The 24,124-nt window shown below is 31.1% G+C and overlaps 1 protein-coding gene across 11 annotated transcripts in view; it reads left to right on the top strand.

Annotated features, from left to right (window-relative positions):
* Positions 1-24,124, top strand: part of PAN3 (Poly(A) specific ribonuclease subunit PAN3) — a 103,499-nt gene that overhangs the window by 56,302 nt on the left and 23,073 nt on the right. For 2 of the 11 annotated variants that reach the window (XM_065502942.1, XM_065502937.1), the window contains exon 1: positions 2,106-2,421. The exons of 4 other annotated variants lie outside the window; for them this stretch is intronic. The gene's annotated coding sequence lies outside the window, so the exon portion shown is untranslated. Of the gene's footprint in view, positions 1-2,105; positions 2,422-2,456; positions 2,578-17,114; positions 17,255-17,704; positions 17,775-24,124 lie in introns of those variants that run through there. 5 more of the 11 variants (XM_065502939.1, XM_065502944.1, XM_065502938.1 and 2 more) reach the window with 5 other exon arrangements.

The raw sequence follows: 24,124 nt of genomic DNA, 5'->3' as shown, positions 1-24,124 counted from the left end.
CATTGAAATTTGGCTTTAGTGTCGATTTGGCTGGTTTGCCGGGTTTCACATACGATCTCTTACGCTTCGGGTTATCGTAATGGATCCAGTTTTCACAGGAAGTTATGATTCGGTTCAAAAATTATTTTCTTTTATTGCGTTCAAGCATGATTTCGGGCATGCAAAATCGTCTTTCAAGGTCACTCGGCTTCAATAAGTATGGTACCCAATTTTTCTGCTTTTAAATGAATCCTGCTTCTCGCAAACGTTTTTAGATTGCCGCAAGAAAAATGATTTTGCAAGATCTTGTTGAGTTTGACAACAATCTTCATGGAGCAATGCCTCCGATTCTTGTTTAAAACTTTTTTGGCTAGCCTAGGCGATCTCTGTTTTCCATGTCAAACTCAACAAGAGCTTGCAAAATCATTGGGAGCTACTCAATTAGCAATTTCAAAATGTTTTCGAGCAGCAGGATTCATCCAAAAGCAAGGAAATTGGTTAACATACGAATTGAAATCCAGAGACGATTTTGCATATACGAAATGCTGCTTGGACGCTATAAAAGAAATAAATTTTTGCTCCGAATGAAAAATGGATCCATTGCAATAACCCGCAGCGTAAGAGATCGTATGTGATGCCCGGTCAACCAGCTGTCGACTCGACTAAAGCCAAATATCTATGGCGCCAAGGTAATTCTCTGTATTGGGTGGGACCAAAAAGGTGCTATTTATTATGAGCTGCTGAAATTTGGAAAGGCCATCACAGGAAATCGGTATCGAACACAACTGATTTGTTTGAAGCGAACATTGGCAGAAAAACGCCCAGAATATGCTGCCAGATATGAAACTGTAATATTCCATCATGACAGCACTCGGCCACATGCTGCAATACATGCTAAAAACTATTTAGAATGAAGTGTTTGAGAAGTTTTGCCACACTCGCTTTATTGTCCAGACCTTGCCCTGTCCGACTACTGTTTGTTTCGATCGAAGCAGAGTATCCGATATTGACTTCGTGGCCTCAAGTTCTTTTGGCTGGGAATCCATATGTTGCCAGAAAGATGGGAAAATGTCATAGCTAACAATGGCCAATAACTTCAGTATATTTATATTTTACAAATGTTTCAAAATAAAATCTAAAAATACAATATATAATAATTTAAAAAATATAAAATGTTTGCAAAAAAAAAAACCAAAAGTTTGAATATTTTTGAGCTTAGATGATCATTTCAGATGGGGTATTGAATGTGCCTTCCAATGATCTTTCACGTCTTTCCTTTGAAAGATATTTGGATCCAGCTCATTTTTACTTAGAATAAATTAAAAAATTTATTGCAATTAGGAACATGCGCAGCTTTTTTGGGGCCACCCTTATATACATATGTATGTACGTACGTATGTACATAGTCTTACAATAGTAGCAGTAGTCGAGTAGTTGGTAACGTGTTTTATTCCCCTTCCTGATTGTTTTTAAATAGTGCGTATGCACAGTGGATCTGACAGAATCCAATTAATTCTTCAAACGTCAAAAAAATTTAAATATGTACATGTAATTCGTATTTCAATAAAGAGAAGGCCAACAAATTGCAATATTTTCTTAAATTTGTATTGACCCTTCAATAAATATAGAAATAAAAAACATATTCATCCCTATTGCGAATCAATATTTCACATTGAATATGTTTCCTTTTCACATTTTTCGTTCATCAACTTTGTTCACAAGAAAAAATTCTCCATGTTGTTTATTTTTGTAAACAATAAACAGCTGTTACGAACAAAATCAACTATTGTGAATGAAAAGTTCATGGGAATATGACGAAAGCAATTTTCCCTTGATGCGAACATAAATTTCACATGTTATTGCCGATTAAAAAGTCTGCAAATGTCCTGAAAAAAATATGATTCAGTACTAATGTACTTAATTTCGGTACGTTAAGGCATCTGACTGATATTGTAACTTCCAAATTCTAGACTATTAATTTTTACCCTTCATTTGCCAATCTATCCCACTGTACAGTGTTTGTTTGTATTAGTGCATGTGTGTTACGAGTCAAACAACAAGAAGAAATCAAAACATTTATTTTTTGCGTTGTTTTTCTAAAGAGAAATTTTATAATTTACAAAAAGGAACAACAAAAAAAAGCAGAGAGTGAACGAACGTGTAAACGAAATGAAATAAAGAAAAATGAAAGTGTTGAAATTATGATAAATACACATAAGTGAAATAAAACGTAAAATAAAAGATAGATTTTATGATTATGATTTTTTAAATGTTCAAATTGGATTAATCATCATCATCTTCTTCAACAACATCGGCAACAAATACTTATCTGACGAATTATATCTACATAGAGACTTATAAAATATAAGTGTTTGGGTTGAAAGCATTCTGATTGAGCAACATGATGTTCAACATAATGTGTTGAAAAAACTATTGCAACAAGTAAATTTATATTTGTCATGAAATCTAAAAAAAAAGTAAAAAAAAAATCAAAATTCTGAGTTAAAATAGTCAAAAAAATGTTAATAGAAGTACTGAATTTTGTCAATAGTAATGAAATGTGGTTCAACATAATGTGTTAAAATACTTTTGCAACAGGTAAATTGTATTTGTCAGGAAATCTAGTACAAAAAAATAAAAAAAATTTTATAATATCCAAAAAAAATCTAATTAAAATTTTGAGTTTATCAATAATAATAAAATGTGGTAGGTATTTATAGAAGTTTCGAATTTTCACGTTAAATTTTAATTTTTCTTTTTCATGGGAATTTATTCTGGCAGTAGTTCTGCCCTTTTATGAAATCGATCATTTCAAAATTCGTTGTAATTGGAGTTTTAATGCAAATAGCGTTCTGATCTTGCATATTAATCACGGTTCAAAGATAATTTCTTCTACTATTTCTTTAACTTCTCTGCTGTTCTCGGAGACTATCCCGAACTAGTGTTTTTACCTATCATTTCTGGAGGCAACTAGTAACGTAACTAGCTACGTTACTAGTTATTTCAATGATTACAATGAGACTGTCTGGTAGCTGGTCCAAAGTAGTCAACGCATTGGATTCAGAAACATGTTACATAGAGTTAGATACCTTATAGCTACCTAACTGGTAACTTGATCAGCTACATACATAACTAGTTTCAACATGTTCGTGTGATAATTGAACTCTAATTGAAGTCAGTTAAAAAGACATCTCATAGGCAGTCCAATAACCGATTTCTTGTAAACAAACCTTCCTCCGTCAACTCTCCAATAGATTTCTTCTGGTGTAATCATTCTAAAGTGCAGTACAAAATAAACGTTTAGAGTGATTACAATATAGGTTACTTAGAGACACTAAAGTGGCAATTGACTTCACGCTAGGTTACATATGCCATGTCAATATAACAGGAAAATAAACTGTATGAGAATTATATCAACACAATTCATATAAAACAAGTTTGTAAAAATTATAACAAAATAGAGCAGTACAAAATAATCGTTTAAAGTGACTACACTTTAGATTACTTAGAGACACTAAAGTGACAATTGGCTTCACGCTAGATTACCTGGGATGTATAAAGTAACTAATTGACTTCTATCTGCACTACAAAGAGCAAATACATGTCAAATGACCCAAAATATATAAATTGGAGTCAGCCAAGTGGTCAGACATTAGTGACAATAACACTATCGTGATTCAATATTTCATATGAAATATGTTCTCTTTTCCCATTTTTCGTTCATCAACTTTGTTCACGTGACAAAAATTACCCATGTTGTGAAATTTTTTGATTGAATTTTGTAAACAATAAACAGCTGTTACAAACAAAATCAATTATTGTGAATGAAAAGTTCATGGAAATATCGAGGGAAATGGGAATATAAATTTCACGTGTAACTGCTGGGGTATTCAACAGTATTTTACGCAACAATACATCCGAAATTTTACTTTTTAAAACATTTATTTTATATTAAAAAGGAGGCAAATAATTCACATTCATGGTGCAGAAATAATGCAAAACAATTGACGTTGGTTGTTATAAACAACATTTTTTATATTTTATTATATTTTTTGTTGTTTTTATTTGCTTTCATTCGACACTTTGCTTGTGTAAATATTATTTTCTTCATATTTTTCAATTTATTGAAATTTTTTTCTTATATTTGCATGATGCTTTTCTGCTGAGGTGCTTCTTTCGTTTCGTTTTGTTTGTTAAATTTTTTTTCTTCTTATTTCTCGCTTGAGCTATCAAATGGCAAAAGTTTTTACTTCACATTAGTGTTTGTTTTCACCATACTTTGTGTGTTTTCTTTTGTAAAATCCATAAAAAAATATAAGGAGTGAGATCGAAAAATTCTTAACATACATATATGTTTATAAAAAAGAAACCACTAAACTTACAGCTTTAATTTTTTTTTTATTTGATTGAAATTATTATTACAATTTACAAAAAAAATTATTTTTATAGTTTTAATCACTAGTGATGAAATTTTGAACCTTTTTCGGAAACCCTTCCATTAACGTTTTTATAGTGCTTTCTGTCACTTTGCTCGAACATGTAGTCCATCTCCGTTTAAAATCTACCACACTTTTGGACACCTTTTTTGTACTCTTCAATTCTCTTTTAACAAGAGCCCAATATCTCTCCACTGGCCTTAGCTCCGGGCAGTTTGGAGGATTTGCCTCTCTTGGTACAAATACCACATTATTGTTCTTGTACCACTCAAGGGCTTGTTTGCCATAGTGACAGGATGCCAAGTCAGGCCAAAAATAAGTGGACACATTATGAAGTCTTATGAATGGAAGCAGCCTTTTTTGTAAACATTCCTTGATGTAAATTTCGGTATTTATAGAGCCCGTTGTAACAAATGAGTGGCTTCTTTTGCCGCAACTGCATATTGCTTGCCATACCAAGAACTTTCTGGGAAATTTTGTCTGCTTTTGGGTCCTAAACTTTTCTTCAACATTCCCTCGAGCATCAGCAACATAAAATTTTTGACCTGGAAGTTGCGAAAAATCTGCCAGAACATACGTTTCGTCATCCATTATGCAGCAAGAATATTTTTTTATAAAACTTGACTTCAATTTCCGTGCTCTGTTTTTGGCCTCTAAATTTTTAGTAGCGTTCCTGTCAGGAACTTTTTGAGCCTTGTATGTTTTTAAACCTGCATTAGCTTTAACTTTTCGTACCAAATAGTCCGAGCACTGAGCTAACCGGGCTGCTTTCCTACCGGATGTGTTGGGAGCTCTTTTGAAAATGCGTTCTATTTTTTTGGCTTTAGAAACATCATGTGGACCATTCCTTCTACCTGAACCAGGTTTTCTATCAACTGACAAGTTCTCCCGGTACTGTTTAATAACATTGGAAACAGTTTGACGGCAGACCTTTGTATGCTTGGCCAACTTTTTGTAAGACCAAGTTGGGTTTTGTTGAAAATATTTAATAATTTCAGTACGCACTTTTTTCTGGTCACTCATTTTAATCAGATTAACAAAAAAATTAATATAATTGACATTACACATAATAACTGACATGTTTTTCAAAGGTAACTTGATCAAAAAAAAATTCAAATAATACTTGGGTTAAAAAATGTAATGAAAAACGTGTGTTAAGAATTTTTCGATCTCACTCCTTATGTATATTTTAACAAATACAAAAATAATCAAATAACAAAAATGTGGTTTCAAATTTATTCACTTTAAATTTCTTTGATAGGATTACAAGGCAAACAAATTGAAATTTATGTAGCAGATCATAAATAATAAAGAAGGGGGGTGTTTGAACTTAAAAGTGTTTTTTTTTTTGGATTAAAACAAAATGAAGTGAATAAATAATAAACTATTTGTACATGTTGAAGAAAATATATAGGGAATTATATATCGACTGAGGATATTTTCTTTTCTGGCATAAATGATGTTTTTATTCTGCCTTTGACCCTTCATTGTGTTCTTTTCAGAATTAAATGTAGCTTTTCAAATAATGTTGCCCTAAAACCCCGAATATATGCTACATTTTTCACCCTCAATTTTATCAAAGGGTTAGAAAGGCTCCACTTTAAACATCTTTTCTTGTTATTGATTTTGAAGTTCGTTTGTGTTAATTTTTTGATTTAAAGTGTTTAAATGGAAGCAAAAAGTATAGTTTTAGTCTCGTCTAGTTCTTGGAGTATCGTACTTCTCCATGTATTCTTTGCCCGACCACGGCTTCTTGAGCCTTGAGGATTCCCCTCTAGCTCCATCCTTGCTATACTATCAGTATTCTTTGTGATAGTATGACCGATCCATCTCCATTTCCTACGTTTTATTTGTTTTGGTATGGGTTCCTCATTGGTAAGGTTCCAGAGATCCGCGTTTCTGAAGTTGTTAGGTCAGAATATTCTGCATATGATTCTGGAGCACTTGTTGATGAATACCTGTAGCTTTTTCGGGATGGTGTTCGATACGATTTCACGTCCGTACAACACATGCGTTGAATATTCTAATATTGTGATGTAGTTTTTGTTTCCATCCGGGTCTGCTTCCTTTGAAATCTTCTTTACCACAGAGCTGTCTGGTATCTTTGTTAATGGGCGAAGCTTCCGACGAAATAAACGCTTTGGCTCTCGGTCGGCTAACGACTTATTATAAAGTAAAAGCAATGGATGCAATCCAATGATATGAATTGGTTGGCTCTATATGTTTGAACTAGCTGCTGAGTATAATCCGAAGAGATAAATGCTTCGGCTAACGACTAATTATGGATAATGGATGCAATCCGCGGAGATAAATTCTTCTGATCTCATCGGCTAACTACGAGTTATTGGCAAATACCAGCTAACGAGTACAATCCGACGAGGTTAATGCTTCGGCTCTCGGTCGACTAACGACAATCCGAAGAGATAAATTCTTCAGCTCTCATCGGTTAACTACAACTTATTGGCTATGACTTGCTAATGAGTAGAATCCGACGAGATAAATGCTTCGGTTCTCGGTCGGCTAACTACGGTATTAGTACGAAGTAAGAATTTAGTTCTCGTCTAATTATACTTTGTTACCCGGGAGCAAAGTATAAGTAGGTCGGGACTTCGATTCTAGCCTACTCTAGGTATCAGAATATCAACTGGTTGGCGTTGTAGAATGATGTTATCAGTGCTAACGTTGTTAATTCTCATAGCTTTGGTTTTCATGATATTTATCTCAAGTCCAACATTGCGTGTTAACCTTTCTTTTACTTTTGCTTTGCATGTTGGAGATCTTGTACGAAAGTTAACAAATATCATCCGCATAATCCAAATCCTCGAGTTGAAGTAGAGACTCCATGTGATTCCTCTTCACTCTCAACAGAATTCGCTCATAACGTCATCCAGTAGTATAGTAAACTGCAGGGGTAATAGGGGCAATTTTGTTTTACTCCATCCTTTGTGTGAAATGGTTGACTTACATACAGTGGTGGCCAGGAATTTAAGACAAAAATTGTTTGCTAAATTCCATGTAATTGTCAATTTTTTTTTCAAATATTTCCACAAATATGTATGCATGAGGACTGTTTTAACACACAAGTGTGTTTTATTCGACTGTGTCAATTCATACATATTCACCATGAACAAATAAAATTTTTCTGCAACTTGACCAAAAATTTTTTTTTTTAAATAAACATATTTTCTAACATTTATATCATTATATTTTTATTATTACAAAATATTCGGACCAAATTTCGTATTTTTAGTTCCATTAGTTTCGCTCATATCATGTTATTAACAGCGGATGTTCGCTGAGGTGGGTCAACGTATTTCCACATATCTTTGTCCATATATGTTTTACCGATTTTTCCTAACATTTTTCAGAAACTAGAAACATTAATAATAAATTTCATACCCTTAGAGGTCCTTTTATTTTGGCTCTATCGCACTTAAAATTCAGTTGATGAAAAAAATTCAAGTATTTGTCTTAAATTGGTGGCCACCACTGTATATTACCGTTGTGAAGAAATGAGTGTACTGCATCGTCGTACATAGCTCTGATGATTTGAGTTATTTTCTGGGTGCTCCTTTTCTTCTCAATGCTATCCATATGGCAGACCGTCTGATGGTATCGAAGAGAGACTCCATGTGATTCCTCTTCTCTCTCAACAGAATTCATCCAGTACTATAGTGACTATCAGGGGTGATGGGGCTTCCTTGTTTTACTCCAGCGTTTGTATGAAATGGTTATATTTATATTTCTGTTGTGTAGAACTGAGAATTCTGCATCCTCATACGTAGCTCTAATGATTCGAGTTATTTTCTGGGCACTCATATTCTTCTCGATGTTTTCCATATGGCAGACCGTCTGATGGTATCGAAGGCATTCTAGAAATCTACAAACAGTGGATACAAGGGAGTACGCCATTATACGGATTGTTCTAATATAATGCGTAGGGTGTTATCCTGGCCTACGGAGCTCCTGTTTGGTCGAAAACCTGCCTGTTCATTTCGTAGATTGTGCACCTTTTTATTTTGAAGCCTTCTCTGTATTATGACTGCTAGTATCTTGCTATAAACTTGACCTGCACATAATAGTTGGACCCTTATTAAAATTTTGACCGATTACTGGTATTAGGTCCATTTTTGACTTGTTCTTTCTAAAATAAAAACAGTTCATAAGGCAACCTGAACTGAATTTAATTTGAGATCCATAAAGTAAATTCTGGATCACTGTAGTTAGCGGATACGATACATCGATGTCCGTCTGACCGACTGTGAAAATCTACTTTTTAAAGCCCCGCAATATCCAAGAGATCCATAAAGTAAATTCTGGATCACTCTAGATAGCGGATACGATACATCAATGTCCATCTAATCGTCTGTTGAAATCAACTTGTGAAAGCCCCGCAATATCATTCGAGCATAAATTATACATCATTATATGAGCAATTTGCGACATATTGGATGGCGGAGTCGATACAGTGAAATCCTCAGTCCTTCTGTCTGTTGAAATCAATCTTTCAAAGCCCCGAGCATAAAGGATACCTCAATATATGAGCATCATCTTTCAACAAATTGCTACAGCTTGCGGAAAATTTATAATTTAAATTTTAAATTTATAATTTAAAAAACACCTCTAATTAGCCTAACCCTGTGTTATAAATAACATTGTAAAACTACTGTTAAAATTAATTTACCCTCATATTTGTTAAACATGTAGGAGTTTTCATACAGCTTTAAACAAGAAAAAAGCCAACGTAATTACAAATTTAAATTTCAAATACAAATTTGCATAAATAACTAACACTGAGTGTTTAAATGAATATGTATCCACGAATTTTAAATTAAGCGCCAGTTTTTTATTTTTTTTTCCAAACATATACAGTTTTAAACGGATTAAAATTTCAAATACTTATTAGTTAATAAATATTTTATTATTCGCCTCTTACTCACACATAAACACTGACTGACACTGACTGCTAGCAAAGCTCAGCTGCTTGCTGCAAGTTACATTTATTTATTATTTTATGATGACTGTCACTGCTACTGGCTAAGCAGTGCAGTTCAGTTCAGTGCTGTTGCTGCTGTATTCATTCTTTGTTTTGTTAAATAAAAAGCTTGAGTTTGAGTTTGTATCTTTTTCAAACGTGCTTTTGATAAAATTGGGTCAAATTGTGGTCGTTTGTTGTTTTTGTTATTCTTGTGAGTGTGTGTTTGTGACTGTCTGATTTTGTATCTGTGTGAGACAACTTGTTTTAAAGTCACGTTGTTGATTTAAGTTTCTTTCTTTCTGTGTATTTTTCCAGCCAGCAGTAATTGTACATACAAACATTTGTTTAAATTAATATTTTTTAACTATAATTTTGTAACAAAGTTTACTTACACAAAAAACTACAAGCAGAAAAAAAAAATGGAGGAATAAAATAAAAAAACGAATATATGAGTAGTTTTTTAGTTGTTTCATTGACATTGAAATTTAATTGAGTTGTCTGTTAATGTTGTTTCGAGTGGCGATATTGGCATTATATACAAATTAATTGATTCATGTTGGGAATGAAAACTAAATATTAACTAATATTCATTGTATTGAAGGTTTAAGTTCATTAACAAGATGAAAATGTTTTACAGATAGCAACTGGAATGTTGATAATGTAATTTATTATTTGCTAATTTTATATATATACCAAAGTTTAAAAGTTGAAAGATCACAATAGTAAAGGCTTAAGTTATTAACTTCGGCTGTTAGCTGTCCGCTGACATTTCCTCTAGAAATGTTGATGTTTTCCGTGTCCCTTTATTCGAAATGAGAAAGAAAATGTTGACCTTTTTAACTCATTAATGCAGGATGGGTAGGTAAATACCCAAATATTTCGCAAATCCATACACCTCCCTATCGGCAATAACATGTGAAATGTATGTTCCCATTTATCCATTTCCATTTCCCTCGAAGGGAAAATTGCTATCGTGATGTTCCCATGAACTTTTCATTCACAATAGTCGATTTTGTTCGTAACAGCTGTTTATTGTTTACTAAATTCCATCCAAAAATTTCACAACATGAGGAATTTTTTTCACGTAAACAAAGTTGCTGAACCCCTATCGGGAAATATTGATTCTCGATAGGGTTAATAGAGTCATGTCTTGGTGGGGGGAATCAGCATAAAAATACATATGGATAGGTCTACTTACCTGGTCTACATGTATGATTCATGGCGTGGGTATTTAAATGCACACTTCGGCATCTAAACATGAATTTGAATTTTATTTTTCGACAAAAAATTTTAGAATTTCCTAGAAGCTTAGATCCTCCTATACGATTCGTATGTACATTGTTTTGCAATTGAACCAGTAGTTAGATTATGGAAATTTATTTAAATTACTTTGGCGAGGTCCTACCATGCTCTTCGCACAAGTAAGAATTTTGTAAAGAATTCGAAAATCAATTGTGACAAAAATATTAAAACTTACAAAGTTTACAAATTCTTTATATTTGATTAAGCTTAAAGCTACGTACACAATGGCATAGTCACTCCACTCTACATTCCAGTTAACTGTTCACTGTCTCAAACACCCTTAAATTTACCTTCAGTTTAGAATACAAACTTTTGTCTCTATATATTAAATGATTTGGCCATTGTTATCTATGCCCATCTTTCTACCAACATTTGGAATCCAAACCAAAAGAACTGCTTATCTTTTGAGGTCAAGAACAAATCAAGCCAATATAGGATATTCTGTTTCGAATACACACAAACAAATAGTAGTCGGACAGGGCACCGTCTGGACTTTAAAGCGGGTGAGGAAAAACTTCCCAACCACTTCATTCTAAATACGTTCTAACAGGTATTGCAAAATGTGGCCGAGCGTTGTCATGATGGTATATTACGATTTCATGTGTGGGTGTTTTTCGGCCAATGTTCGCTTTAAACGAGTTGCATTCGGTACAGGTTCCCTCTGATGATCTTGCCCGATTTCAGCCGCTCTAATAGATAGGATCCTTTTGCTCTCACCAAATTACCTTAGCGCCATGGTTATCTGGCTTTGGTGTCGATTCGGCTGATTGGCCAGGCTTCACATACGATCTCGTACGCTTCGGGTTATCGTAATTCATCCATTTTTCATCGCAAATAATGATTCGGTGCAAAAATTATGTTCTTTTATAATATTTCAAGGTCTCAGCTTCAATTCGTATGATACCCAATTTCCCTGCTTTTGGATGAATCCTGTTGCTCGCAAACGTATTGAAATTGCTGCTTGAGTAGCTCTCTTAATGATTTAGCAAGCTCTTGTTGAGTTTTACATCAATCTTCATGTAGTAATGCCTCCAATTCTTGGTCTTAAAACTTTTTTGGCTGGTCTGGGCGATATTTGTCTTCCGTGTCGAAATCACCACTTCTCTCGCACGTTGAAAACAATGGAAAACCTTGACCATAAACTTTTTTGAGCAATTGGTGAGCTTCAGCGGCACTTTTTTTACCCTTCACCTTCGTGAGAAGGGTATATATGTATAAGTTTGTCATTCCGTTTGAAATTTCCACAATATAATTTTCAGGTATATATATTCTGGATCCTTATAGATAGCGTAGTCGATTAAGCCATGTCCGTCTGTCTGTTGAAATCAACTTTCCAAAGCCCCCAAATAACTTACACGATTCATACATCAATATCTACGGAATTCTTCCGGCTCGGTTGCTATTTAAAATCGAGAAAATCGGTCCACAAATGGCTGAGATATAAGGATTCGATTTTTGACTTATGTATATCTGGATTACTAAGTCATTAATATAGACAATATGGATATCTAATGATAAATATTTCACAGACCTTTGCAACGACGTATATAAGACCATAGTAAGTTGGACCTACACTGGGTCAAAATCGGAAAAAATATTTTTTAACCCGCATTTTTTTCACCAAAAAAAAATTTTAAATACAAATTTTTTTTTTAAATTTAAAAAAAATAAAATTAAAAATAACAATTCGAAATTTTTTTTCAAAATAATAAAAAAAACAACTTTGGAAAAAATAAATAAATTTTGTTTACCTAAAAATATTTAAAATTTTTATTTTGAAGTATAATTTGGTGAAGGGTATATAAGATTCGGCACAGTCGAATATAGCTCTCTTACTTGTTTTCAAATTAAAGAAGTAAAGCAAAACTTCCCGCATATGACGCTTTGGTTTCACAAAATTTCAGCGAGCCTTTGCTATTTTGATATTTGAAGTTTGAATAATTTTGTCAAAATTTCACTCTGTATTTTGAACAGTTAACAGTGGACGTAGCTTAAATATTTGAATTTAAAGATAAATAAATTCTAATTTGGTTTATTTCGATAATGCTATTTTAGCAGTAACGGTAGTCGAGCTAAAAGAGTATTTTAGGGATTATGGTAACTTAGCGGTAACGGTAATGAAACCTTGGAAAATACTTTATAGATTTGTATAAATATAACCTCTGCAACGTTTTGGTATTAAATAACTTAAATACCTCAACAATTTTAAAAAATAAATTTATATTTTTGCAGATTTTCTTTTATGACAGCCTGTATTTATATCTATTTTATTTTAATATAAATACATACTTTAAATTAAAACATACATTTTAAATTTTAATACACTTGAATAAACATGACGTGAGGTCTTTAAAATGAATAAAAAAAACAAATTATTTTTATTTTCATATACTCACCTTGACTTTAATTTTTAAAAAAAGGTGGTGGTAAAGACTAAAGGTGTCTTTTTTCACTAAAATTGAAAACATTTTTTTTTTTTTGGGAAAATAACCAACATATTTAGTTTAACACCAAACCACTGTGCTTTAGTTTTGTTATTATTGTATTTTATTTAACAACAAAAACTAACAATAGAATAGAATAATCTTTATAATTTGTTGTAAACAAATTTAAATACATAACAACAATAACAATTATCATATTCAAATAAAAATTAATTAAAAACTAAAAACTACAATAATCTCTAGGTACTTTTGTTTTATTATTCTGTATACAAAAACAAACAAAAACAACAACAACAGGGCTAATGAAAAAGAACAACATGAACAATAATGAATAAATAAAAACAAGAACAAACTAAAATGTCAGGTCAATGAAATTCTACCATATTGGATGGATGATCACTTAGTGTGCGAGTGAGTGAGTGAGGGACTGAGTGGTGAGTCAGTGTATGAATGTACCATATGGTTGGTCAGTTCGATAGACTGACTGACTAACTGTATACGTGTATGAATGAATGTGTCAGTGAACGAGTATTTTGGTATTTGTGGCTAAAGAATTGAGGTGAATGTACCATGTCTCTCTATAGGTAAAGTTTACACTTCTTAATTAAAACAACAGCAACAAACCAAACAAAAAACTAATGTGTTGCAAATTATAACAGCAACAACTACAACAGAAACTCTAATATACTGCAGGCATTATAAAAATACAATTTTATGGAGTTTTTGCATTAAACATTGTAAAAAAAAAGGAATTAATATTTCCTACATGCAAAGCAAGAATATAGTTGTGGTGACCATAATATAATGGCGTCCTATTATGAAAGGATGTTATGGTGACTGTCAAAATGAATATTACTGTTCATTTGTAGACATATTATTACCAATCAAAAAATATGATAATATGATATTTAATCACTTGTTATACTAAATTTGTTCATTGGTAATCATAATATAAACATTTGTAATCAAATTATAGTTCACAATCATATTATAATAGCAGCTGTTACGAACAAAATCAACTATTGTCAATGAAAAGTTCATGGGAATATCATGATAGCAATTTTCCCTTCAAGGGAAATGGATATTTTTTCATGGGAACATAAATTTCACATGGTATTGTCGATAGGGGTGAATATTTTTCTTCAAGATATTCAATACAAAACAAGTAAGAGTGTTGTATTCGGCTGTGACGAATCTTGTATACGCACAATCTATGGGGACTTGAATCAGTTATGGTCCGAACTTTACATAATTAATTTCTTAAAACTTTATATCATTCATTATATATAAATTAGTTATTGAGAAATAAAATATTTTTCTGATATAGGGGGTAGAGTCATTTATGGACCGATTCTCACAAAAGTTGGTAGAAAGTTCATATTGGATGTATGACTTAAAGATGCTGGATTTTTTCAAATTTTAAGCAGATATTTTCAAACATTTGTACAATATAAATTTATTCAAAGTATTTGCCATTGTTAGCTATGACCTTTTCCCATCTTTCTGGCAACATATGGATTCTGTGCCAAAATAAGTGCTTATCTTTTGAGGTCAAGAACGAATCAAGCCAATTTCGGATACTTTGTTCTAAGGTGAAGCGTATCACAGAGAGAGATTTCTGCATCGATCGAAACAAATAGTTGTCGGATGGGGCAAGGTTTGGACTATAGGCGGATGTGGCCGAGCGTTGTGATGGTGGAATATAACGGTTTCATGTCTGAGCGTTTTTCAGCAATTGCTCGCTTCAAACAAATCAGTTGCGACCGGTGCCGATTCCCTGTGATGGTCTGCTCAGATTTCAGCAGTTCATAATAGATGGGACTCTTTTTCTGCCACCAAATACAGAGCATTACCTTATCGCCATGGATTTTTGTTTTTTGGTGTCGATTCGGCTGGTCGTCCGGGCTTCAAGTATGATCTCTTAAGCTTCGGGTTGTCGTAATGCATCCATTTTTAATCGCATGTAATGATTCGGTGCAAAAAATTATTTTCTTTTATAGCGCACAGTGGTATGAGAATTAAAAAAGAGGGAAATAAATCTGTAACTTCTAAACCCTTTGAATGAAATTTCACATGCGCAAAGAGCAAGTGTAGTCGAGTTTAAGTTTTGAATTTGGACCTCATGAGCCCACCAGGAGCGGGACCAGTGGTTCCCAAAGTAGGACACCTCGGGTATGTTCAATTTTTAAAATGATCCTATTTCTTCGTTTGTGTTACGATTTAAAAAAAATTGCACATTTAGAATCTCCTCGTCGAGCACTACATAAAACCTCCTCGTAGCTATCAATTATCTCTTATAGCTTAGGAGATATTCGCATTTGAAAATTTAATTTTCAACATTTTTACCCACCTTACTCCAGTTTTTTGGTGACCGCGGTTCCAAATATTCCCCGATTTTATCCATTTTTCTTTTATAGGATTAACAATAGATCTATATATCAAATAATGAAAGAAGTGTTTAAAAATCATGAGTGAGTCCAAAGTTACATGCATTTGAATATAGAAAAATTAAAAAAGGCGATTTTTCGCAATTTTTTTGGGAAAAAAGTACTTTTATTCTTTTTAAGTTATCTAAAAATTTTCTAAGAGGATGTTTAATGAATTTGTACTTTTTGTTCCGATAACCCCGCCCCTATTATGGATATTATAGCCAAAAAACGAAAAAATCCGATTTTTGGAATTTTTCAAGATTTTTTTGGGAATTGCGGGATACTTGATTACAAATTTCAAAATTTGTTTTTATTTTTCCATTTTAAATAGAAAAATCTACATAACTGTGGAATTTCCTTTAACAAATATTCATAAATAAAAATTTTATTTCAATTTGAAAAATTTGTATCTATGCAAAATTCAATAAAAAGCATTTTTTGTCATATTTTTCAAAAAAGTATTCCATGAATTTTTTAATTGTAAAAAGTTATATACATTTTTGAAAAGTAGACAATATTCTCTATCCATTGATATATAACATGTCGACCTTATGTTTTTTAAGTGTCAAATAAATTAGGGAAAACTAAACAACTCGCTGATAATTTACCTTACATAGAAATTCATAAAAAAGCATGTTACCTACATAACACCATTTTTATGAATGTAAATAACAGTGCTAGGTAAATTCTCAGCGAATTGTTAAGTTTTCCCTAATTTATTTGACACGTAAAAAACATAGTAAATTGGACCTACAATGGGTCAAAATCAGGAAAAAAATTTTAACCTGGATTTATTTTCACCAAAAAAAATTTTGTCTTGAAATTTTTTCACTAATAAATTAAAAAAAAAAATTTAAGAAATTTTAAAAAAAAAAATTTTAAAAATAATACGAAATGTTAAAAAAAAAAATATAATTTTTTAAAGGGTATATAAGATTCGGCACAGCTGAACATAGCTCTCTTACTTGCCTTTTTATACTTTTTCTGCAAATCAGTTTCACTTATATAGATATTGGAAATTGTTTTTTTTCACGCTCACCATTGATGTTTTCAGGCACATTAACCAATTTTGCACGACTTTCCCGATATTCTTGCATTAATGAACAATGACTACAATTGATTTCAGAAAACTGGGAAGCCCGGACTGTTATCAGAATACCGAAAATTTATATTAGTTGATCGTATAAATACTTAATATAAATTTATTTATAAAGTTTATAACACACACTATTAATTTCATTGGAATTAATAAAATTCCCAAAGTATTCAATTCTTAAACAATCCTCTAGATCTGGTAACATTAATTAATAATTAATGCGATCAACTGAGAGTGAATAGTGTGACGTTTACTCGCATAGAAAATAAAATTGAGTAACCAAGAAAGATTTCACTAAGCTCTCTGACGTTATTTCTAGATATGGCCAAATCGAAGAAGCAGAAAAAAAAATCTCTCATACGAATGAAAACAATTAAAAATTTATACATACATACATTTGATTTTGATTTTAATTTATTTTATTTTCATACACAATACTCAGTTATAAACAAGCATTGAAACCGTGAACGCGAGCGAGTTTAACAAAAAAACATTATTTTGTTTTTATTTTCGTATTTTACGGCGGCCCCAATACGTAGCAGTAGGCCTATCAGAGAAGCGTAATAAAAACAAAAACTAAATGGAATAACGTAATAATAAAAATTGTGTTTCGTATTTATTTTTTCTATTTGACAAATCATCAAATACACTAAATAGCCACTGCCAAATGACATAAATACAAATAAATAAATAAAAAAAAAATAATGAAAATGTGTGAATTGTATAATTTTGCTTTGGTGTCAGTGTTGAGTCAAAATTTTGTATTTAATTTTTAATTTGAATGTTTTTGTTGTTTAGTGCCTGACATTCAATTGGCAAATATTGCAACAAAAAAATACTGTGTGTGTTTCCTTGTATTTAGTAGAAATTTCAAATTTGTATTTAATACAAATAAATAAATAATAAAAAGTGAATTTTTTGTATAAACTTGTTGTAATACCTCTCGTACCAAAATAAGCAACAACTACATTAAGTTATATATGAATGTATATCTATGTATTTATTTATTTTTACAACATCGTTGTAATGTTTTGATACGAAAGAAAATGTGCTCATGCTGATGTTGATGATGATGATGGTGCCACATCATTTCAATCAAAGTGACGTAACGTGTGTTTTTATAATGATTTTTTTGTTTATATTTCAATTATTTTATTGTTTTTCTTTTAATTCACTTTATTTTCTAATTTCGTTTTCGATTATTTTTTTTTTTATTTTATTCATGAACGTGATCGTGATCTTTAAAATTTTGTATTTTATTTTGATTTTTCGTTTAATTAAATACATAGTTTGCTTATAGATTTTATGCGATTTAGTGACAGGATTTAAAGTATGTAGGTATGTATATAAAATGTATTGGGAGTTATCAAATTATAGATAGAATAATAAATCCAACTTGTTTAAAAGCCAATGATCTTACACCCATTTAGGTTCATTAATATACAATATATGTATAGTATGAATATAATTAAGGTAAATTAATAGGTTCGACGAAAGTTAGCAATTATGCCTCTACAAATTGCAAAACTTTGCTAATTTGCTTTTATCCAAAATAGACAAATTCATGCACGTGTAGCAAACGACTCTGATATACATATGTATGTACACATCTGCTCAAAATAATAGATACACCAAAATTTATTTTTTAAAAACGAAAAAAAATAATGGTATATTGTAAAATTATAAAAAAAATTCAGTCGATTTTTATTTATAGTTAAAAGGAGAGTAAAAAACAAAAACAAAATATTTCATAATTAATAATAAATATCGCTCCATAAAATATTTCTCCATTTTTTTTCGCCTTCACACCCGGACCATTGTAAGTGCTCTTTAGCAAATTCTAATCTTGTCTTGATATTTTTTTGGCGCATTAGTGGCACTTTTCTGGCAATTCTTCCCGGCAATTTAGCTTGTAAAAGACGACGACGAACTGTTTGTGGACTGATTTCGTTACATAGCTCCGCAGAAATAGCTTTCGATGATATGAAAGGGTCTTTTTTAATCATAAGGACGATCCGCCTATCTGTTTCTGGACTGGTTTTCTTTGGTCTACCGCGAGTTTCTCTTTTTTGTTTTTTAGATAAAGCATTTTGGACAAAATGTAAAGATCTTCCTATGCTCTTTGCTATTTCCCGTAATGATTTTCCTTGATTTCTCATCGTTTGAACAATTTTTTTCTCATCTTCGGTACAATGATGATTTCGTCCCATTTTCTTCAAAAGAGTCCTATTTTTTATAAAATTGTTGCTAAAATTTAAATTATACTTACTGTTTCACGTAAATAGGAACAAAAAAAAATTTTATATAAACAAATTACAAATTACTGATGTGTATCTATTTTTATGAGCAAATAATTTTTTGTAATTCAAATAAATTCGTTTTTAAAAATCAACATGAAAGCAAATAGTTGCCAGATTTTTGACTGACATGACATTGCCAGATAGAAATTTTAATAATATGATGTATTCTTAACGCTTGCGAGGAAATTTTCAATGTTACCGCCATTTAAATTTTTTCCAATTAGGTGTATCTATTATTTTGAGCAGATGTGTATATCTTCTCAGGAAATCAAAAGAAATCGTTTTTATAGAAAACAAGAAATCAAGATGGTTGAACAAACAAAAAACTGCCACTCATTCTATCAAAATTCTTAAAAAAAAAAAGTATTGAAAAATTAGATTTTTTCCTCAATTCAAATCTATTGCAAATAGGCAATTTTTTCAATTCGCCTTTGTGAAGGATTAAAAGCTTAACAAAAAAACAAATTGAAATAAAGCAAACATATTGGCCCATAATCATAGTCAAAAATAAAGTACATTTTAAGAGAATTAAACTCGACTTTACTTAAGAGTGGACTTTAGGTCTATCATAGACAAGTTAAAGTATACTTCTGACGCTGAAGTCGACTCTAAATATAAAACTAGCTGAAGTTGTTTTTAACTCGTTTAACAACAGCATCAGCTGTTCTTCGCCGAGTAAAAAAGTTCGTCACAAAGTAAAAAATGTTTAAGTTACAAGATATTGGTAGAGATTTTGCAATTATTGAACAGTTATCAATAAAATTAGTACCAAAATATCGTAATTATGATATTAATCTTATCTTTTCCACAACAAACAACTTTCTTTCTTTAGATGTCCCGGTTACTTTTATTGTTTACGTTTTTTGGATTTTTTTTTAATTTTGTATGTCAGCTGTTCAACGTTGCCACTTGTCTGTTTTTTGTTGTATATTGTATGAAAAAATTTTCTACATTTGCGGTAGCACCCAGTTAAAGTCGGTTCAATATAAAACATACTTTAATTTTGACTATGGTTGCATATTAATAAAAAACTGGTTTTTATTTTAAAGTTGTTTTTAAAAAGAACCGACTTTAGTGTTTGACTATGATTATGTGCCATTTTCTTTAAGTTTGGATTAGATTTTAATTTAAAATTTATTTATTCAAAGGTTGAATGCATTTTATTATGAATTATTTCAACAATAAATGAATTTGTATTCAAAGAAAAAAACTTTGAATAAAGCTAAAGGATTTGTTTTGTTAGGAATGGTTTGATGGAGTGAATTACTGACATTTTTAATTCTGAATTAAGATTTAAGTGAATTAAGTTTAAATTGAATTAATTATTTCGAAACTCTGTTCTAAGAAATGTTAAAGATCAGTGGAATTTATAATATCAGGCATATGGAAAAAGAGGACCTTTTCCCAGCCCATGTATCCCGAGCCAAAAAAAAACTGCTCATCTTTTGAGGCCAAGAACGAATCAAGCCAATTTCGGATACTCTGTTCTAACGTGAAGCGTATCCCAGAGAGAGCGTTTTGCATCGATCACAACAAATAGTAGTCGTACGGGCCACGGTCTGGACTATAAAGCGGGTTAGGTAAAACTTCCCAACCACTTCTTTCTAAATAATTGTCATAATTGAATATTACAGTTTCATGTGTGGACGTTTTTTGGCCAATGATCGCTTCAAAAGAATCATTAGCTTTCGGTACTGGTTCCCTGTGATGATCTGGCCAGAGCTCATAATGGATAGAACACTTTTGGTTCCACCAAATACAGAACATTACCTTAGCGCCAAGGATATTTGTTTTTTTTTGTCGATTCGGCTGGTTGGCCGGGCTTCACATACGATCTCTTACGCTTCGGTTATCTTAATGGATCCATTTCGTATGGTACTCAATTTCCCTGCTTTTGGGTGAATCCTGCAAACGTTTTGAAATTCCTGATTGAGTAGCTCCCAATGATTTTGCAAGCTCTTGTTGAGTTTTACAACAATCTTCATGGAGTAATGCCTACAATTCATGGTCTTCAAACTTTTTTGGCTGGCCTGGAAGAAATTTGTCTTCCGTGTCAAAATCAGCAGTTCTGAACCGAACAAACCATCTCTCGCTCTTTGAAGCTTCGGTGTGGAATCGGTGTGCTTCAGCGGCACTTTTTTTTCAAATTAAAGAAGTAAAGCAAAACTTTCCGCATATGACGCTATGTTGGTACAAAATCCGACATTTTGGAAGCAAAAATACTTTGTTGTTTACACTATAATGTTCAATAACTGAATGACAGATAAACAAGTAAGAGAGCTATGCCGAATCTTATATACCCTTCACCAAATTACACTTCAAAATAAAAATTTTAGTTTTTAAGATTCCAATCTTATGGTCCATCATTTGTTAATATTTTTAGGTGAATAAAATTTATTTTTTTTCCAAAGTTGTTTTTTAAATTTTTTGGAAAAAAAAAATTTCGAATTATTTTAAAATTTTTTTAAAATTTAAATTTTATTTTTTTTAAATAAAAATATTTGTGAAAAAAAATTCGGGTTAAAAAATATGTTTTCCGATTTTGACCCATTGTAGGTCCAACTTACTATGGTCTTATATACGTCGTTGCAAAGGTCTTTGAAATATCTATCATTAGATATCCATATTGTCTATATTAATGACTTAGTAATCCAATTCCTCATATCTCAGCCATTTGTGGACCGATTTTGCTGATTTTAAATAGGAAACTTCTCGAAAGCATGTCTAACAGATTTATTGAAGATATTTGGGGTCTTCAGAAAACTAATTTCAACAGACAGACGGACATGGCTTAATCGACTCTGCTATCTATAAGGATTATACTTTATAGGGTTGGAAAATTATATTGTGGAAATTAAAAAACGGAATGACAAACTTATATACCCTTCTCACGAAGGTGAAGGGGATACAAATGGTTTTTTATTGAAATATTGTTCGTAGAATCAAAAGGTATATATATTCTGGGTCCTCCTAAGAATCAAAGACAAATACTCTCTGTTGATCAGGTTTGTTTGGTATTGAAAATGGACAATATCGGTTCATGATTTCACCTAGCCCCTATACAAATGTCCTCCGGAATACTGTTTGAGTAGTCGTAAATACGTTGATTATGCGGAAATCCTGATAAAATTTTGTACAAAAGTACTCTGAAATTATAATGTAAAGTATGCCGAAAATCGGGCAACATTTATCTCTAATCCCCATACAAGGTGCCCATCAGAAAATTACTTGAACATTCATAATTGTCTTGTAATAATTAATATCGTGATGAAATTGGACAAGTTGTATATGTATCTAAATCTTTCTACCAACTTTTGTGAGGATCGGTCTATAATTGACCCAAACCCCTCTCCATATTATCCATACATCAGAAAAATGTTTTATTGTCATACATTGATGGTGGCTATACAAAATTCCGCACAGCCGAATTAAACACTTATTTGTTTATATTATAAACAATTTTATAATTATACAAAGCAATACAAATTATGTTTTGGTTTTCAAAATCACATGTTTCATCTATTTTTTTGTTTTTTTTTTAATACCATTTTCTACAAATGCACTTTATTATTTATCAATTTTTAGAACACTTTCTTTTAAAATGTATTTGTAACGAAAAAAAATCTAATCATATTTTTTTTTCTTCTAATTTAATCAGTCAGTAGACAAGCACACACACTCTTTGAATACGTATTTCTATTTCAATTTATTATTCTTATTTTAGCATTAGAAAATAATAATAACAACAGCAGCAGCAGGCAAAAAAAAACGAAAATAAATAAATGAATAAATAAATAAGTAAAAATGTTTTTATTTTCAAATTTTCAAGGTCAATTTATAAACGTTCATATATGTAGATGTGTAAAAGACATTGCCTTTAGATTAAGGAAAGAAAATTAAATAATTTTTTTTTATTTAGAAATATACAGACAAATTTTGTTTAAATTTGTTGTAAATAAATTGTAAAAAAAAAATACAAAAACACTTTCGTTTCTTGTTTTATTTTTATAGTTTTTGAGAGAATTAGGCATATAAACAATAAAATAGGGATATTCACAAACTATAGTATGTTTATTAGATTAATACATAAATTGTAGTCGCAAAATTATTATCTAAACTTAATTATAGTTTAAACATAATAAACAGAAAACAATTAAACAATATTGAAGATCTTCAAAGTAACACGATCAGAAGTTTGGAATCCTAAATTTTTACAAAACCTGTTTTTACAGTAGAATGAAATATTTTAGTATAATTTATTTCAAATTCACAAATTAAGTTTTCTAAAACAGTCTAATAAAAGCTCAAAGTTATAGGATTTTATAAAGTATTCAAGTTTGACTGACCTAACTCCTTTTATACTACACCATTTCCAATTGCATTTCAGAAGTTTCTAATTATGTTTCCGACAATTCCAATTAAATTTCAGAAATTTCTAATTTTATTTCAGAAAGTTCCAATTGAATATTACTTGGAACTAATTTTTATCAGTATTGGGGAATAGTCAATATATTTATGATTGCTGAAACAATATTCCGGGGGGACATTTGTATGAGGGCTAGGTGAAATCATGGGCCGATATTTCGCATTTTCAATACCAAACAAACCTTATAAACAGAGCATTTGTGAGAGTATTCAGACTGACATACATAGCTAGATCGTCTTAGAATCTTATGAGGACTCAGAATATATATGGGGGATATCATGTCAAGTGAACCAACTTTTGAAATCAATGTCTTCCGATCGGGATGAAATTTGCACCAAAATTAAAAAAAAACAAGTAAAAGAGCTATATTCGGCTGTACCGAATCTTATATACCCTTCACCAAATTATACTTTAAAATAAAAATTTTAAATATTTTTGGGTAAACAAAATTAATATTTTTTTTCCAGTTGTTTTTTCGAAATTGTTTTAAATTTTTTTTTAAAATTTAAAATTTTTTTTAAAATTTAAACATTTTTTTTTTAATATTTAGTGAAAAAAAATTTTGGTGAAAAAAAAAATTCGGTTTAAAAAATATTTTTTTCGATTTTGACCCATTGTAGGTCCAACTTACTATGGTCTTATATACGTTGTTGTACAGGTCTTTGAAATATCTATCATTAGATATCCATATTGTCTATAATAATGATTTAGTAATCCAGATATGGGTCAAAAAT

Source organism: Calliphora vicina, chromosome 3, assembly GCF_958450345.1.
Source record: "Calliphora vicina chromosome 3, idCalVici1.1, whole genome shotgun sequence".
Classification (NCBI taxonomy): domain Eukaryota; kingdom Metazoa; phylum Arthropoda; class Insecta; order Diptera; family Calliphoridae; genus Calliphora; species Calliphora vicina.
The sequence above is the reverse complement of the archived record's forward strand: the minus strand, read 5'-3'. Positions and strand labels throughout refer to the sequence as shown.